The sequence below is a fragment of the Ovis canadensis genome, chromosome 23 (genome assembly GCF_042477335.2).
Source record: "Ovis canadensis isolate MfBH-ARS-UI-01 breed Bighorn chromosome 23, ARS-UI_OviCan_v2, whole genome shotgun sequence".
Lineage (NCBI taxonomy): Eukaryota > Metazoa > Chordata > Mammalia > Artiodactyla > Bovidae > Ovis > Ovis canadensis.
The window spans coordinates 36,172,193-36,187,638 of NC_091267.1; the positions used below are offsets into that span (position 1 = coordinate 36,172,193).

Below are 15,446 nucleotides of genomic sequence, written 5' to 3' on the forward strand. Positions count from 1 at the left end.
TGAGTGTCATCCTTCACGGAGGGGAGCAAGCCACCTCCCAGCTGCTCAGCCCGCGGGGACCACCGAGAGGGCATCGGGGACCACAGAAACAACTCAACCCGCGGCGCGCGGCCCGGCCTCGGCGGGCGGGCGGCCGAGATGTACCTGCGCGGCCCCGCGCCCCCGGGCCGGCCCTCCTGCCGCAGCCGCTCCCGCCGTCCCGCGGGCCCGAGGCACCGCCCGCCGCCCGCCCGGGGAGGCGCCGCGCCGCAGTCCCGGCTGCAGCGCCCGGCACATGCTTGGCGCCGCCGGCGGCCGGCGCGGGCGCACAGGTGGGAACCCCGCGAGTGGGCGTTGGGGCGATTCCCTGCCTGCCGCCGCGCTCGCCGCCCGCCTTCCACTCGACTTTGCCGGGTGCGCGGCGCCTGCCCTTGCTCCGGCGGCGGCCGAGCCTCCCGGGCCCGCGCCCCGGCGCCGGGGGCGGCTGCGGTCCCTGCGCCGCTGGAGCTGCGCGTCACCGGGCATCTCCCGCCTGGAGGCTGGTTCGGCGGGCCCCCGGGGCGGCCGGGGGGCAGCGCGCGGCAGCCGGGCCCCGCGCCCACCCCTTGGACCCCCTCCACCCCCGCGCCCTCCCCCACTCCCCAGCTGTCAGGGGAGAAAACGCCTTGCATACACACACACACACACACACACACACACACACACACATACACACACACACCTTGGAATGGACGGACGCCCCAGTCACCGACTCGCCAAACTCTTCGAAGGTGTCCACCGGTCTGTCGGGTGGTTTGGGCATGGAGTAGGAGCCGCTTTCTTATTATTTAATAATGTTGGAAGTGTCGAGTCCGCTGCCAGAGTTGTGGGTCATGTGGGCACAGCAGAGCCTGGCTACTGCCAGTACCAGGGTTTCCTGAGGATCCTGAAACTATGATCTCATCCTCCTCATCCGCCTCCCCCGCCCCTCTCTCCGCGGGCGCGCACGCACAGCACACATACACACACATACACACGCGCACACACGCACACACGCTCCCACTGCCTGCACTATCCTCCTTCTTGGACCGAAATATTCTGCCTGGGAAATACAGTGTTCACGCTCTTCATTGAAAAAAAAAAAAAAGGAAAGAAAAAAAAAGCCTTCGGGAGAATGATTTTTCTCTTTGAAAGCCTGATTTATGTGCTTTGTTTATTTCCTACAGTTGGTCCTCACACGTGCAAGGGAGCTGAACAGAGCCTCAGAATTAAAATTAAAAATAATCGTCCTTTTATGTTGACCCAGATTTTGGTCAGAACCCAGGACTCAAACAGTCCAATTTCCATTTAAAACAGAGGCAATAATACACCAGGTTTGAATATGGAATAGAAATAACATCTGAGATGTGTGCAGTGGGTTTCTTTCCCAAGCTGCAAAAACATCTCACAAACATTACCTCATTTATTTGCAGAACATCTTTGCAGAGAAGGTGGGAGAGAGGGCAACTAGTACTGTCACTTCGGAAACACAGAAGCACAGGACAGAGAGCATGACTTATCCAAGTTCACCTAGGCTGGTATGTCACTATAAATAAGTGCACAGCTACTCCCAGTTTGCTAATTCACTATAATCATTCCTGGAAACTTGAGGCACTGAACCATAATGAAGATATTTTTGATTATTTGTAAGCGATTCATGGGGTCACAAAGAGTTGGACACGACTGAGCGACTGAACTGAACTGAAGTGACCTGCTACCAAAGATTGCAAATTAATTAATTAATTATTCTCTATGTATGGGTTTCCATAGAATGTTCTCCTGCATACTTGCATAAATCTCCAGTTTCATGTTTTCATTTAACTGGGGAATGTTTTAGGCCTGTGTGTCTGTGTGTGTAGTCATATTCATTTGAGTGGTTTAAACTGCTTAAATAGCAATATCATGCAAGTTTAGTCAATGTTTTGAGGGTAGTCACCAATTTCATAATGATTTCTAAATTCCACTCAATCCCCTTTTAAGTGCCTGGTGTATATGAAGAACTGTGCTATGTTTTGAAGGATACAAAGGACTTTAACGCATGGAACCTGTCCTCCATTAGTTTATATCTAGTTGTTGAGACAAGATATACATACACACAGGAAATTTCCTGGAGGTTAAGATTTTGCCTTCCAATGCAGGGGGTGCAGGTTCAGTCCCTGGTCAGGGAGGTAAGTCCCATGTGCCACCAGCCAAAAAACCAAAACATAAAACAGAGCAATATTGTAACAAATTCAGTAAAGGTTTAAAATATAAGCATACACACACACACACACACACACACGTTTTTGCTGGGTGATTTGCAGGTGAAACCCTTTATTATTTTTGGTGTTATAAATTATTACAGAAAGTACAAGATACACTCTTTTTCTTTATACCTGTTATCTGTTCCATGTTAAAATTATTTTCTCTGTCTTTGTGTTCCCAGTCTTAATCTGTCTTTGACACACACAGAATCTCAGTGGCCGAGGAAATACATTATTTTGCCGTTCACCTGCACATGCAATGTACTCACATAAACACCACAATTTTTAAACTATTTTAATAGTTCTCACAAAAGAGCACTCTTTAATAGCCTTTGTATAGGTGTCTACAGTAAAATTCAGCATCTAACCAGTCTTCTAATAATTCAAAAAGAGGAGAAATGTGAGAGAGAGAATAAAGCAAGAGAAGGCAGAAGAGAACCAGATAAAAGAGGTTGGGGCAGGGGAAGGGAAGAATAAAAGAAAATTAAGAAATTACAAGAAGAGGGAGAGAAGAAGTGTAAAAACATAAGAGGAGATAAAGAGGATCAACTTTCAAGTGAAAGCTAAAAGTTTCTAAATTTTGCTGCATGGAAAATAAGTTTTAGAAATCATAGGCTTTTTATTGTTCTCAAATATTACTTTTTGGTAAGCTTATTGGAATTTAATGGTAAAGAAACCAGGTGTCAGTCCTGCAGAGGCTACCCTGAATAATCTCAATTTTAGTAATTCTGTACAGGACCACTAGAAGAAATAAATCAACTGACCTATCAATATAATAGAATAATAAAAATGATAGTGGGATCAAATAACCATGATATAGTTAAAATTTTTAAGAGGAAATCAACACCAAAATTCAGAGAAGTATATGGGAAAGTGAAAGTGAAGTCACTCAGTTGTGTCCGACTGTTTGTGACCCCACGGACTGTATGTAGCCTGCCAGGCTTCTCCATCCATGGGATTTTCCAGGCAAGAGTACGGGAGTGGGTTGCCGTTTCCTTCTCCCGGGGATTGTCCCCAAAGTTATATTAAAGTGGGCAACAGAGTTAAGCTTGCCATATTTAAAGGAAAATAATAGTAATATAGTAGCTTATCATTTTAAAGCACTTAAGATTTTTTCATAAGTCTTTATTAAGTGCTTTTCATAAGTCTTTATTAAGCCTAAAATCACCTAGAGCCAGACATCCTGGAATGTAAAGTCAAGTGGGCCTTAGAAAGCATCACTATGAACAAAGCTAGTGGAGGTGATGAAATTCCAGTTGAGCTATTTCAAATCCTGAAAGATGATGCTGTGAAAGTGCTGCACTCAATATGCCAGCAAATTGGGAAAACCCAGCAGTGGCGACAGGACTGGAAAAGGTCAGTTTTCATTCCAATCCCAAAGAAAGGCAATGCCAAAGAATGCTCAGACTACCACACAATTGCACTCATCGCACACGCTAGTAAAGTAATGCTCAAAATTCTGCAAACCAGGCTTCAGTAGTACCTGAACCATGAACTTCCAAATGTTCAAGCTGGTTTTAGAAAAGGCAGAGGAACCAGAGATCAAATTGCCAACATCTGCTGGATCATGGGAAAAGCAAGAGAGTTCCAGAAAAACATCTATTTCTGCTTCTTTGACTATGCCAAAGCCTTTGACTGTGTGGATCACAATAAACTGTGGAAAATTCTGAAAGAGATGGGAATAACAGACCACCTGACCTGCCTCTTGAGAAACCTATATACAGGTCAGGAAGCAACAATTAGAACTGGACACGGAACAACAGACTGGTTCCAAATAGGAAAAGGAGTACGTCAAGGCTGTATATTGTCACCCTGCTTATTTAACTTCTATGCAGAGTACATCATGAGAAATGCTGGACTGGAAGAAGCACAAGCTGGAATCAAGATTGCCGGGAGAAATATCAATCACCTCAGATATGCAGATGACACCACCCTTATGGCAGAAAGTGAAGAAGAACTAAAGAGCCTCTTGATGAAAGGGAAAGAGGAGAGTGGAAAAAGTTGGCTTAGAGCTCAACATTCAGAAAACTAAGATCATGGCATCTGGTCTCATCACTTCATGGAAGATAGATGGGAAACAGTGGAAACAGTGTCAGACTTTATTTTGGGGGGCTCCAAAATCACTGCAGATGGTGATTGCAGCCATGAAACTAAAAGATGCTTACTCCTTGGAAGAAAAGTTATGACCAACCTAGATGGCATATTGAATAGCAAAGATGCTACTTTGCCAACAAAGGTCCATCTAGTCAAGGCTATGGTTTCTCCTGTGGTCATGTATGGATGTGAGAGTGGGACTGTGAAGAAAGTTGAGTGCTGAAGAACTGATGCTTTTGAACTGTGGTGTTGGAGAAGACTCTTGAGAGTCCCTTGGACTGGAAGGATATCCAACCAGTCCATCCTAAAGGATATCAGTCCTGGGTGTTCGTTGGAGGGACTGTTGCTGAAGCTGAAACTCCAATATTTTGGCCACCTCATGCGAAGAGTTGACTCATTGGAAAAGACTTTGATGCTGGGAGGGATTGGGGGCAGAAAGAGAAGAGGACAACAGAGGACAAGATGGCTGGATGGCATCACCAACTACATGGACATGAGTTTGAGTGGACTCCGGGAGTTGGTGATGGACAGGGAGGCCTGGCATGCTGTGATTCATGGGGTCGCAAATAATCGGACACGACTGAGTGACTGAACTGAAATGAACTGAACTGAACTGAATTATAATTAGCGGTGGACTCCTCTGTGGGTTTAATTTTAAAAGAATGTAATAATATTCCTTAGTTTTTCACACATTGAATGAAGTGCTGAACATTGTCACTCTGTTTTAGAAATATCATTTATATTTTGTGATCAGTCAGCCATAAAGATGCTGCTCGGCACAGTTCAACTGGATGGATTCCTGGGCATAGATCGCAATGGTGACTTATAATTCAGGATTTTGCACAGGCTGTTGGAGTTAAACTAGAAGCCTTAGCATGTATAAGAATCTAATGGCTTTGCCGTATTTCTAGGAGATTTCTACACAAGCAGTGGAGGCCTGCATTGAGCAACAGTATATCAGAAGCACTTTCCTTTTGGTCTGCATACTCTTGGAAGGATTTGTTTTAATCAGAGATATATTTAGGCTGGATGATTATGAAGTGTGTTTCAGAAATACGTTACAACTCCAGTGGCTCAACAATCACTAGCCGTTTTGTCGGAATATTTTCACTTAGAGAAAAAAAGTATTTTTAGTAGGACTATGTAAACTTGGGCTTCCCAGGTGGCACCAGTGGTAAAGAACCCTCCTGCCAATGCAGGAGACTTGAGACACTGGTTCGATCACTAGATCAGGAAGATTGTCTGGAAGAGGGCACAGTAACTCACTCCAGTATTCTTGCCTGGAGAATCCCATGGACAGAGGAGCCTGGCAGGCTGTAATCCACAGGGTCGCAAAGAGTTGGACATGACTGAAGCTACTTAGCACGCATGCCCACATGCACACCTAATTTAGGCTACCTTTATCAAGGTATGTTTACTATTTTGCTCTTCTAATTTCTTGAGATTTAAAATAGGTTACAGTGAAAATGAGGATGGCCATAGTTCAAATCAGAATGTTGACTATGTTACAGTGAAACTACGTGTGTATTTGTGTTTTATTAACATAGTGATATATGGAGTATATATGGGTTATAGGCCAAATTGGAATGATTACTCTCATCTGTGAGTTGGTCATAGTTTGGGGGCAATAAGGAGTTAATCCTTCTGGAGTATTTAAAAGATTTGAATGACAAAAATAAAAAAGAAAATAGATTCAAAAGTGTTGAAGAAGTAAAGATGTCACTATTTTATCAGTTAAAAATACTATATCTCCTGGCTATAGACTACTGTTTCAGAGGAGGATGATATGGGAGCTTGAGCAACGCAGAATTTACATCAATACAGCTCCTCTGATACACTGATTAGCTTTCAAGAATGATTAGCGATCCAACAACAGGTTGTGATGATCGATCAATGGAGATGTGGCTTGGGGGATTCATGGTGAGATGATTATTTTGGTGTGACAGCTACCACATTTGGAGACCAGAGTGGGCCCTGGGCAGAGTTATGAAGTGGCTGAATTTCGTACCTGCCTTTTTTTTTCCCAATGTCCACCCTTCCAGTAGAAGTTCTGCCTTCTCTCTGGCTCCTCAGGATATTCAGAACCCTTTGCTGTTCTCTGATGTTCTAAGATACTACTATTTTAGCACTCATCAGTCTCAGAGAACGTGGGCTTCTGACCTCCACTGAAAGGTGTAAATTATGAGCTAAGCAATCATGTAAAGTGAGGGGTGTCCGGATGTGCTGATGTTCATGAACACCAAGGGCATTCAATCAGCCTCTTCATGCATCAGTCTGAGATACATATTTAAGTAAAGTTAGTACCTGTTTGGACTTCCCAGGTGGCCCTCGTGGTAAAGAGCCTGCCTACCAACACAGGAGACATGAGAGACTCAGGTTTGATCGCTGGGTGGGGAAGATCCCCTGGAGGAGGGCATGGCAACCCGCTGCAGTATTCTTGCCTGGCGAACCCCACGGACAGAGGAGCCTGGCGGGCTCTAGTCCCTGGGGTCACAACGAGTCAGATGTGACTGAGGTGACTTAGCAGGGACTTGCAGTGTCTGTTTGCCTGAGAGATTCTGCCTTGAGGCACGCTCCCGTCACCTGTTACAAGTCCAGGAAAGTGAAGGTAATTCTTGCTCTCACGCACGTGTGCTCCCTGCCCCCTTGGACCGAGCGATGGTGAAGCCTCCATCAGTGTCTCTGTTGATCTTCCTGTCTGACTAGCATCCTCAGGACAGGTGCTGTTTGCAGTCTTCACGTTCTCCTCAGATGGATTGAAGGGGAGAACGAACAGGTTTAAGCGGTCAAGTGTATTTTGTTTCCTAGGGTTCAAATAAACAAACCCGCTGCCACTTTAAATAGCTGTGATGCCACCTTATAATGGCAATTCATTAAAAACATATTATGGTGGTTTACATCTCTCAGTGACCTCACATCAGTGCACCCTTTACTCCTGGGAGAATTTGTTTTCTCAGTGGAACATAAACAGACCTCAAATGTTTGAGATAGAATTTAAGTGTACTGTTACAGTGGAGACAGTGCAAAAAGCCAGCTAGAGACTACAACTTTTCAGAAGGTGCTTATAATCTACTCACTTTACTGCTAAAATTGTTTTGACCTTGTTTTTAATTGCTATGGGGCTGAATGTTTTTGTTTTGTCCAAGAATACATCTTGATACCCATGGTCCAGAATAATCTACATGTCATCCAGAATAATATTGAATAAAGCAGCATGTCAATTTAAATCAATGTAGATGACCAATCCAAATAATTAAGGAAAAATGCTATTTATTGAAAATGGGCTATAGCTATACACTTTGTTTCAGGGAAATGTCAAATTTTTCCTTGATGATTTCTAAATAAACCTAATGTTTTTAATGGCATCAAGGAAATCTGCTACAAAGTGGAAAGCTTAGTCAAAACACTTTTTATGTGAAATCATTTGCCTAATTTAATTATTTCCCACTGAAATGGATCTTTACGTATTGAATAGACAGCCCAAATCTCAGGACCATGGTAACAAGAACATGTTTTAATTTAAAAGCTAATCCCTACAGTAAATACCATATAATTTATTTGAGGCTGTGAAGCCTTGTATTTTATAATAAAAAATTAAATGAAAAAAAGGTGGGTGGGAGGAGAGATGAAACTAATCAAATCATAATATTCAAAATGTATAACAAATCTGTGAGTAGATCCATGATTAAATATTATTATTGGGAATAATGGTATTTTACATTTTAGGAGGTACATTTTGAGATAGTTCAAAGAGTATTCCTATGAGATGATAATATGATTACTAATACGCAACTTTTCTTTGTTTATTAAGATGCTTATCTTTTATTTGTGCCACAAATATCATGTACATTTCCCCTGTCCTTTCCTCTGTGTTGTTCCTCACCTGCATCCCCAGATCAGCTGGAACTTTCTGCAGAATGTCAGTGCTTTTCATTTACATATTGCTTTTAATTTCTATGTTACAGTTAATCAGCTGGTCAGAAAGGAACAGGACTAGCAGAGATTTTGTAATATTTTATCAAAACCAAAACTCTTATGTCATAGCCAGCTCCTAATCTAGGGTTAGCATTGTTTGTGCTTCTCACTCGACTCACAGGAAAGTTTCCTGATTTTGAAGTTGTTATATTTTTTTGTTTGCACATAACTCATAAAACATTCTCAAGGACAGGGGCCATGATGAAAACTTCCTTTTTTTCCCCTCCCTGGAGAATACAGCATGTTTATTTCATATGGGAGGTCCCTAGAGAATAGTGATAGGTATAAGATGAGGATGATGGTAAGGAAAAGAAAAAATGTTACCTTTGGCACAGTGTAGCATATGGAAATAATTCTTTTAGGCTTGTAAATACCTCTGGTGGAGCATGTTTTGGTATGTTTTATATGAACAAGCTGAATCATATACCCTGTGTGGCTTGCTTTTGCTCTTGGGGTACCTCAGTCTTTCTCTTTTGTTTCCCCTAAAACACGCTCCCCCCAAATTTTGGATGAAGGAGTAATACCCATGTGAGTATATATATTTATATCTTGTGATCAGTATCAGATAAGTATATTTCTGTTTGTAATGATATTTCTTCAACTTAACAGTGTGAAATAATTATAATTCCACTGGTCTCTGTGCCTTTTCTGTTTAGAGGAAGAGAGTCTCAGTATTTAAAAAGTATTTTACAGTTTACATGAAGGGAAATAGAAGATATTTTAAGATCTTCTGTTTATGATTTCAAAGAAGAAACAATTTACTTATTTTATAGTAGAAATGGAGTGAATACTTTAAGGATTATGTGCAGTGTATAAATATTCTATTTCAAATGCTTCCTGTCCTATCCTTACCATCGTCAAAGTAGCTTCTGCAACCAAGTGTTGTCCATCCTCCTTCCAAGACCACTCGTGGAAACCCTGTCTTGAAACCTATTCACACAGTATGTTGTATTAGACATCATGTGTATTACCAGGATTGTCTGCTCCTTCATCAGAGTTGTGAACTCCTTATACATCTCTTGTACATTTCACAGTATCTTTAAAAATTTATTTATTTATTTATTTTAATTGGAGGCTAATTACTCTACAATATCGTGGTGGTTTTTGCCATACATTGACATGAATCAGCCACGGGTGTACGTGTGTCTCCCATCCTGAACACCCCTCTCACCTCCCTCCCCGTCCCATCCCTCTGGGTTGTCCCAGCGCACCAACTTTGAGTGCCCTGTTTCATGCATCGAACCTGGACTGGCAATCTATTTCACATATGGTAATATACATGCTTCAATGCTATTCTCTCAAATCATCCCACCCTCACCTTCTCCCACAGAGTCCAAAAGTCTGTTCTTTATATCTGTGTCTCTTTTGCTGTCATGCATATAGGGTCATCGTTACTATCTTTCTAAATTCCATATATATTCATTAATATACTGTATTGGTGTTTTTCTTTCTGACTTACTTCATTCTGTGTAATAGGCTCCAGTTTCATCCACCTCATTAGAACTGATTCAAATGCATTCTTTTGAATAGCTGAGTAATATGTGTATATGTACCACAGCTTTCTTATCCATTCGTCTGCCGATGGACATCTAGGTTGCTTCCATGTCCAAGCTATTGTAAACAGTGCTGCGATGAACATTGGGGTACATGTGTCTCTTTCAGTTATGGTTTCCTCAGTGCGTATGCCCAGCAGTGGGATCGCTGGCTCATATGGCAGATCTGTTTTCAGTTTTTTAAGGAATCTCCACACTGTTCTCCATAGTGACTGTACTAGTTTGCATACCCATCAATAGTGTAAGAAAGTTCCCTTTTTTCCACACCCTCTCCAGCATTTATTGTTTGTAGACTTTTTGATAGCAGCCATTCTGACTGGAGTGAGATTGTACCCCATTGTGGTTTTGATTTGCATTTCTCTGATAATGAGAGATGTTGAGCATCTTTTCATGTATTTGTTAGCCATGTGTATGTCTTCTTTGGAGAAATGTCTGTTTAGTTCTTTGGCCCATTTTTTGATTGGGTCTTTTATTTTTCTGGTGTTGAGCTGCATGAGCTGTTTTTATATTTTGAGAATAATTCTTTTTGTTTTAATTTTAATTTTTGCTGTATTTTACTTTACAATACCGTATTGGTTTTGCCATACATTGACATGAATCTGCCACGGGTGTACATGAGTTCCCAATCATGATTGAGATTAATTCTTTTTCAGTTGCTTCATTTGCTATTATTTTCTACCATTCTGAAGGCTATCTTTTCACCTTGCTTAGAGTTTCCTTCATTGTGCAAAAGCTTTTAAGCTTAATTAGGTGCCATTTGTTTATTTTTGCTCTTATTTCCATTACGCTGGGAGGTGGGTCATAGAGGATCTTGCTGTGATTTATGTCAGAGAGTGTTTTGCCTAAGTTTTCCTCTAGGAGTTTTGTAGTTTCTGGTCTTACATTTAGATCTTTAATCCGTTTTGAGTTATTTTTGTGTATGGTGTTAGAAAGTGTTCTAGTTTCATTCTTTTACAGGTGGTTGACCAGTTTTCCCAGTGCCACTTGTTAAAGATTGTCTTTTCTTAATTGTATGTTTTTGCCTCCTTTGTCAAAGATAAGGTGTCCAAAGGTGTGTGGATTTATCTCTAGGCTTTCTATTTTGTTCCATTGATCTATATTTCTGTCTTTGTGCCAGTATCATACTGTCTTGATGACTGTAGCTTTGTAGTATAGTCTGAAGTCAGGCAGGTTGATTCCTCCAGTTCCATTCCTCTTTCTCAAGATTGCTTCAGCTACTCGAGGTTTTTGTATTTCCATACAAATTCATAGTATCTTGTAGTTAATCAGTAAACACTTGCTGATTACTTTGCTGATTAACTGAAAATAGGTTAGTTTCTATTGTCCATGGGATTCTCCAGGCAAGAATATTAGAGTGGGTTGCCATGCCCTCCTCCAGGAGATCTTCTCAACCAAGGGCTTGAACCCATGTCTTTTACCTCCTGCATTGGCAGGAGAGTTTTTTTTTTTTTTTTTTTTACCACTAGCATCACCTGGGAAACCCAATTTTGACATAATGTTGCCCCAAATATGGGCTTCCCTAATAGCTAAATTGGTAAAGAATCTGCCTGCAATGCAGGAGACACCAGTTCAATTCGTGTGTCAGGAAGATCTGCTGGAGAAGGGATAAGCTACCTTCTCCAGTATTCCTGGGCTTCCCCTGTGGGTCAGCTTGTAAAGAATCTGCCTACAATAAGGGAAACCTGGGTTCAATCCCTGGGTTGGGAAGATCCCCTGGAGAAGGGAAAGGCTCTCCACTCCAGTATTCTGGCTTGGAGAATTCCATGGACTATATAGTCCATGGGGTCGCAAAGAGTCAGACACAACTGAACGACTTTCACTTTGCCCCAAATATAAAAGAGTGATGTCTTCTCTCTATTTATTTTATTTTTTTTATTTTTTTTTTGTAATTTAGTAATAGCACACTTTATTGATCAATAGAAAATATTTGCTGAACAGAAAGTTAATTTTTAAAAGCAGATAAACACTTAGCAAAGATCATTAAACTGATTTATTTTTAAACTCCCTTCTTAGAGTAGGTTCTGTTTAGTTTAGTTCAGTCGCTCAGTCGTGTCTGCCTCTTTGCAACTCTATGAATTGCAGTACGCCAGGCCTCCCTGTCCATCACCAACTCCCAGAGTTGACTCAGAATCATGTCCATCGAGTCAGTGATGCCATCCAGCCATCTCATCCTCTGTCATCCCCTTCTCCTCCTGCCCCCAATCCCTCCCAGCATCAGAGTCTTTGCCAGTGAGTCAACTCTTCGCATAAGGTGGCCAAAGTACTGGAGTTTCAGCTTTAGCATCATTCCTTCCAAAGAACTCTCTATTTATTTTAAATCGGTGTGCATTTCCAAGACTTTAGATACATATTCCTAGCACAGCATTATTTTTTTTATAAAAATGACAAAGTTTGATAACAGAAATCTTCCTTCTATATCTATAAATAAATGAGAAGTAAAAATTGGTTTATTGTTTAGCTGCAAGGAGTAATACTATCTATGATCTCATAAATTTATGTCTGAAATATCAATAACCTCAGATATGCAGATGACACCACCCTTATGGCAGAAAGTGAAGAGGAACTAAAAAGCCTCTTGATGAAAGTAAAAGAAGAGAGTGAAAAAGTTGGCTTAAAGCTCAACATTCAGAAAACGAAGATCATGGCATCTGGTCCCATCACTTCATGGGAAATAGATGGGCAAACAGTGGAAACAGTGTCAGACTTTATTTTTGGGGGGCTCCAAAATCACTGCAGATGGTGACTGCAGCCATGAAAGTAAAAGATAGCTTACCCCTTGGAAGAAAAGTTATGACCAACCTAGACAGCATATTCAAAAACAGAGATATTACTTTGCCAACAAAGGTCCATCTAGTCAAGGCTATGGTTTTTCCAGTGGTCATGTATGGATGTGAGAGTTGGACTGTGAAGAAGGCTGAGTGCTGAAGAATTGATGCTTGTGAACTGTGGTGTTGGAGAAGACTCTTGAGAGTCCCTTAGACTGCAAGGAGATCCAACCAGTCCATTCTGAAGGAGATGAGCCCTGGGATTTCTTTGGAAGGAATGATGCTAAAGCCGAAATTCCAATACTTCAGCCACCTCATGCGAAGAGTTGACTCATTGGAAAAGACTCTGATGCTGGGAGGGATTAGGGGCAGGAGGAGAAGGGGACGACAGAGGATGAGATGGCTGGATGGCATCACTGACTCTGTGGACATGAGTCTGAGTGAACTCCAGGAGTTGGTGATGGACAGGGAGGCCTGGCGTGCTGCGATTCATGGGGTCGCAGAGTTGGACATGATTGAGCAACTGAACTGAACTGAACTGATTCATTGGGGACAATATGACTTTATTTCTTACTTTAAGAAATTTAAAAAAGAGCAAATGTGGAGGTATTTAAATATAAAGGATTTTCTTTCTTTGGTAGTTTTTCTCAATGTGGTAAATTTTTGATAATCTCAAAATTTAAGCTGATTTATTTTTCCAATTATATGCTCAACATGAGTACAGAATGGCTTATGTTTGCTCAAAGAAAATGAACAAATATTTCAACAACTGAAAATATTTATAAGTTGTCTAATATATATTAAACACATTTGTTTAACAATAAATCATGGCAAAAAGCCACAATCTATAATCAGTAATGCTTTTACAAAATTCAAATTTGCTACCTTAGTTTTTGTTTCTAAAATTACATTTTATTTCTCAGTTATAGTTTTCTTCATGTCCTGAATGGAAAAACTACATACACCAGGACCTGCTCCCCTGGTGTCTCTGCCTCATCTGACATGAAAAGTTTTCTAGTCCTTTCTCCTGTTATCTGGAATGCGTCTTTCTAGGCAGCAACAAAGGATTTGACCCCCTCTGCTAGCTTTTATTTGCACTGTCCCTGGAGCACCTTTAACCTGTGAAACCTTCCTGTGATAAGATAATCACTGGCAGCCATCCACAGTCTAATCAGAACAGGATCACCCAGTAGATGCGCTATGTGTGGGCTTTTAACTTAAATAACAGGGGCACTAAAACAGTTAATAGATATCTTTTTTTTTAAAGCTTCAAAGTAGTTATTCATGAAAAACAAATAAAAACTTCCCTGGCCTTAGCAGACCTATTGTAGGTTACTTAAGTTCTCTTAACTTTCTTTCAATAATGATCCCTATTATCCAGCTGTAGCAATTATTAACCCATGACCACTATTCATCTCCCTGCCCATGTTATTTTGAAGCACATCCTAGATATTGCATATATTCATTCATGGATAATTCAGTTTCTAGTTAATACAATTTTAATTTAGAATTACACAATGGGGCAGGTAAGGCAGAATACCATAATACTGTCTGCATTTAGGGGACACAACATGCTTCTTATTGCACACATACGTACTTTAAAGCCATGTGGCTTATTTACAAAGTAGACATCTCTCTCTCTCTCTCTCTCTCTCTCTCTCTCACACACACACACACACAATTACAAATGCAAGTGTTTAGATGCAGAGTAAATAACTTAAAGATTGGCCATCCCTGGAGGCTCCTGTCCATCCTCAGTGACTGTTCCTGGTTACCTTAATGTTTGTTTCTGAGTTTTCAAGTTGATCTTGTTTTTTTATCTCCTCTCTGCTTTTGACCTGGTCCAGATTAAAATGCTGGGAAGCTGATATTCTTTTCTTGGTTTTGTCCCTTCATATTTTCTCTCTCATTGTTTCCATTCCATACTTTGGCCACCTGATGCGAAGAACTGACTCATTGGAAAAGACCCTGATGCTGGGAAAGATTGAAAGCAGGAGGAGAAGGGGACGACAGAGGATGAGACAGTGGGATGGCATCACTGACTTGATGGACATGAGTTTAAGCAAGCTCCAGAAGTTGGTGATGGACAGGGAAGCCTGGTGGGCTGCAGTCCATGGGGTCACAAAGAGGCAGATACAACTGAGAGACTGAACTGAACTGATTCTCTCTCTTTCTCTTTCTCCTTCATATCCTGCCTCCTCTCCCTTTCTGTCTTTCTTTCATTGGTAGTATACACAGTCTGATGATTTCAATAAATGTATATATTCTTGTAACCCACCTGTACAGTGCACCAAGAAAACTCCCTTGTGTTCCTTTCTGGTAAATCTTTGCCTATCTCCTCTACCCAGCGATAATCACTGTTTCAATATCTATGTCAATATTTTAGATTTATCTCTTCTAGAGCTTCATATAAATGGATTCATATAGTACGTATATTTTTGTGTCTGTCTTTTAGCCCAGTGTTATGTCTGTGAGATTCACCACAACCAATATCACTGTGTGTATCAAGAGTTTTTGTTTAGTCTCTAAGTCATCTTTGACTCTTTTTCAAGCCTTTGAACTGTATGTAGTCCGCTGGGCTCTTCTGTCCATGAGACTTCCCAGGCAAGAATACTAGAATGGGTTGCCATTTCCTCCTCCAGGAGATCTTTCTGACCTGGGGATTGAACCCACGTTTCCTACATTGGTAGGTGGAGTCTTTACTGCTGAGGCACCAGGGAAGCCTGTGTCAACAGTTCAGTTCAGTTCAGTCGCTTAGCCGTGTCTGACTCTTCGCAATGCCATGAACTGCAGCACACCAGGCCTTCCTGAGGCTATCA

At 41.4% G+C, this 15,446-nt stretch overlaps 1 protein-coding gene across 7 annotated transcripts in view; it reads right to left on the bottom strand.

Moving 5' to 3' along the window:
* Nucleotides 1-953, bottom strand: part of DTNA (dystrobrevin alpha) — a 434,483-nt gene extending 433,530 nt beyond the window's left edge. For all 7 annotated transcript variants that reach the window (XM_069568764.1, XM_069568760.1, XM_069568778.1 and 4 more), the window contains exon 1: nt 701-953. The gene's annotated coding sequence lies outside the window, so the exon portion shown is untranslated. The remainder of the gene's footprint in view (nt 1-700) is intronic.
* Between the last annotated feature and the right edge of the window lie 14,493 nt (nt 954-15,446).